Source organism: Platalea leucorodia (assembly GCF_965183815.1).
Source record: "Platalea leucorodia genome assembly, chromosome: 3".
NCBI lineage: Eukaryota > Metazoa > Chordata > Aves > Pelecaniformes > Threskiornithidae > Platalea > Platalea leucorodia.
Genome location: NC_138825.1, coordinates 107561153 through 107565384, shown reverse-complemented (window position 1 = coordinate 107565384; position 4232 = coordinate 107561153).

Here is a 4232-nt window from a genome sequence, read left to right as displayed (position 1 = left end):
TCCTTAAATCCTTTCATTTTAACTTCCACACAGAAGAAAGAATATTTTTGAAGTTATAAAAATAAATGCTGAGCAAACCTTGGCTACAAAAGTAGTATAGGAATCTTACCTGTAGAAATTTGAATCTTGCATCATGGCTGGCTGAAAATCTGCCTTTACTGAGTAACTTTACAGTCACAAGGAAATAAATTTTAAACTGCAAACTTTTTATGTAATCAACTCACTACATTTTCAGGAAATCAGAATTTTTGTCTCTAAACATTTTACTTTTATCACATTATAAGTATGCCTAATACTACTGATTAGGGAAAACCAAGATTTTGAATAGTTTTAGCAACATACTTGATGATTGACAATAACAATTAGGCAGTAGTTCTGGTATTTACCAGTACTTGCCATAGATTTTTAAGGTCATAAATGTTCACCTTCTACCTTTGTGTAGTATAGACAGTGAATGCTCTGCCTGAGTAAACACTGGACAATTTTTTTGAGTATTTGAGAATACCGTTTTTGGATTTGAAGAAATCCACGTGAGGAAAAAATTGTGAAGGAAAAATTTTGGAAGTCCAGATGTAAGGCTCTTAGCTCATTCATGGCTTTCTAGACTTCTGGTACATTGCGGCTAGGGGGAAACCAGAATAATTCACTAAGCAAGTGCTGGCTGAGCTGGAAGTTTTGGAACTTGGGACTGGACCTTGCAGTCTCCATGCCTCTAGCAAGAAATTCAGATACCCAGACAATTTTAACAAGAATGATCATTTTCAGGACTACCTGCCTGCAAGGGAAGAAAATTCTGAACTACCTTCCCGTGAGAGAGCAAAAATCGCCATTTGTCCTGGAAAAGAGCCTAAAGCTCTGGATCCGTCACAGTTGGCAGCCCTGAGGAAGCCCATATGGTAGATATGTGAGCATATCTAGAAACAGGGAGAGCAGAGCTGATGATTGTTAAACTTTTGGGAGCTTAGTCTCAGCTAAGTCTATGATGAGACTCATAGCCTTAAATCTATATACCGTAAAAACTTGAAGTCTCCAACAGGGTACCAGGCAAGCTAACAGAAAAATAGATAAGGTCCTGATGAAAACTTGCCCTCTATTGTTAGAAGTTGCTGACCATATCCAAATACCTCAGTGGTTTTCTGGAAAATTAGTACAGCCTTAAAGGTTGTGCAGCTACGGATCACATTCTGCCCTTCAGCTACAGCAGCGCAGAAATTGCTCGTGCTCATCTGGCTGTCCAGATCCTCTTCACAGTTATTGCCTTACAGATTATGATCTTTGGTCTTTCAAGCATGGCCCACATTCTTTGTTCATAGGTACAGGACCTTGGAATTGGCATGTTCTTCAGATAAGTCAAATCTGCCAAACAACTCAGGCCAGTGTATGTAACTGGCCTGTCTCCAACATACTTTATCACTCCATTAATTTCTGTGTTATCTGCATATTTCAGTAGCATAGAATCTTCCAGAGTACTGGTGAAGATCCTGAATATTATAGGGCTAAAACATATGCCTGTGGGATTATAGTAGAAAGGCTCTTATTTAATATGTATTTTTTGATTTTTACAATTATTTTTGTAAAGAAAATAATTTTTATACAAAATATTTTTTTCTGGAGAAATATTTGTTAACCATTATAAATATGCTGATTTTATTAAGTGTTTATTTTATTGTCTGAATGTTCAGTGAGAGTGAGCAAAATGTTTAAAAGGTGTCTAAGTATATGATATCCTAACATCGTTACCTTTATTGACAAATTTTAACGTATCATCAAAAAGCAGTTTCAAGTCTTTTTGACTACAGATTTTCCATGATAAAGTGTTGACTGGTGCTAATTACGTCATTGTCTTGTATCCCATATCAGCTTTTCTATGGTGTTACTAAGGGTCAGTGTCAGGAAGATTAACTTAGTGAGCCACACCATCGTCTCAGCACTTAGTAAAGATTAATTTAAACAGTTACAAGTACAATTTTTTCCAGATTTTTTTTTCAGTTCTCCACCATTTCCCAAGTGTTCCAGGATTGTTATATATCAACAGCAATGTCTTGGAGAACTATCAGGCTATGTTAATTTTGGGGTGTAAATATTGTCTGGAAATTTGATTTTAAAATAAGAAATAGCTGGGTTGTTACTTTTAAAAAAAATCTTGATGGTTATTAATACTAGCTCTTAATTATCTCCAGATACTTAATTTTTTTTTTCTAAATGTATTTAAGTAATTTCTTATTATTACTATGTTTCCCATTCAACATTTGGTTTTCACTGATAATTTTTAGTTCTCCTTATTGATTGTTTATGTTTACTAGTAAACTGCCCTACATGTGTATACATGCATATGAATTATTTTTTAATCCTCATAAGCTACGAGTTGGGTTTTTAAGCTTTGGATTGTTGAGGAGGGATTATTACCTTTCTCTTTTTTTCTTCTTTTCTTTTTTATTAGTGAATCCTTCTGATGTGATTATGCATTTTTTTTTTTTTTAACATTTAATGAAGTATTTTTCGACTGCTCCTAATCATAATCATTTTATGTTAAAAGATTTTCTTCCATTCAGTTTGGCTCATGCTTATTTCCATCTTTTGTGTACTGACACTTTTAAAGCACTTTGTGTTTGTGTGTGCATATGTGTATTAGTTATTGGGATCAGGTTCGGTACATTAAGGCATAAAAAGTCTTAATTGCCTGCATGCAGGTGACCACACAGGGCTTTTTTTCATTTTTACCCAGAAAAGTGAGATTTAGTATAGAATTTCCTTCAGCTCGTTAAATCATTTCTTATATGAGAAATTTATCAGATATAATTTTTAGAAACTTCAGTGATACTTCTCTGGTTATAGCATTCATGTGCCACCCCATAAGAATCCTTCACTGCAACACAGATTTTTTTCCTTCCCATTTTTTTCCAGTGCTAAAGAAACTGCTCAACCTGTCTTGTGTCCTATTTGGTTGTCTTCAGGATACCTTCCAGTATAACAGACCTTCTCTTGTACCCCATCTTGTGATTTATTAGTTAGAGCACTGATCTGTAACTATTCAGGGTCTTGGTTCTCTCAATCTTCGGTAACACTAATGCACATAATGGTGATGCAGAGTTGCTAGCTCTACCTCTCTCTGCCCATCACCCCTAAGTAAGGCATATCCAATAATTTGATTATTTTTAATTATGACTTACCAGGTTTAATTTCTACCAAGACCTTTTTTTTTTCTTCTCAGAATTAAGAACTTGGACCTCTCCATTTTCATGTGTAGAGCTTCTCTTTGTAGCCAGGTTAGGAATTTCTTCTCTTCCTACTCCTGGTGCCTTGCTCTTTGCTTTCATACATAATCTTCTAGGTGTCTCCTCTTAGATGCCAGGCTAAAACTAACACTATCCAGCCTGTCCTCCATGTCCACACATTTTCTTCTGGAACAGTGACTCAGTATTCTGCAGAACTGTAATGTAAAGGTCATGAATAAAGTAGGACTACTGAGGTGAAGTCCTTGTGCGTCACTAAGGTCCACGTTTCCTTTTTCTGCATGTGAAAATGGGGCGGAAGTCTGTGTGACAGTAATGGCCTCAGGAGCAGAATTGTGTTCCTGGCCATGGAAATGCCAAGGGTGCATCTGGGGACTGCTATGGTAGGCTGGCAGGTGACCGTTCTTTCACACAACCAATGTGCATCTCATGTAGAATTTCAGGAAATTGCTTGCTCCCAGCATCCAACATTGAATATGTGGAGGGATGAAGGCTGAAGGTTTGACATGACAGACAAAGTCTTGAAGATCCGTGAGTGAGCATATAAATAAAGTCAGAGCAAGATTCCCTTGGCTAAACATAGGCACCTACCATTGTTTGATGTGTCATAGAGCATCCAAGACACACATTGACATATATGACAGGGCATCTAGGTCACAGACAAAGGCAGGTAGATCCCTGGCTTTTGGAGGAGCAGACGGCTATGTAGAACACACAACAAAATTTAAAATAACACTGCATGCCTGCAGCTTTTAAAATGATTTTTTCACTTCTTTGACCTGCTTCTGGATCTGGATTGTGTGGATCCTATACGGGCTTTCCCACCTGAATAATTTCTTCTTTGACTGTCAGCGTAGTTAAAAGTGTACTCACAGTGTTCTTGAATTCAAGTGCTTACTTTGGTTTAGAAAGACAGGCAAATCTGTTTTGTAGTTTGCCCCTTCTAAATTTACACAGAGTATCATAACAACTGGGGCAGCATTTCCAGGTTAAGATCAT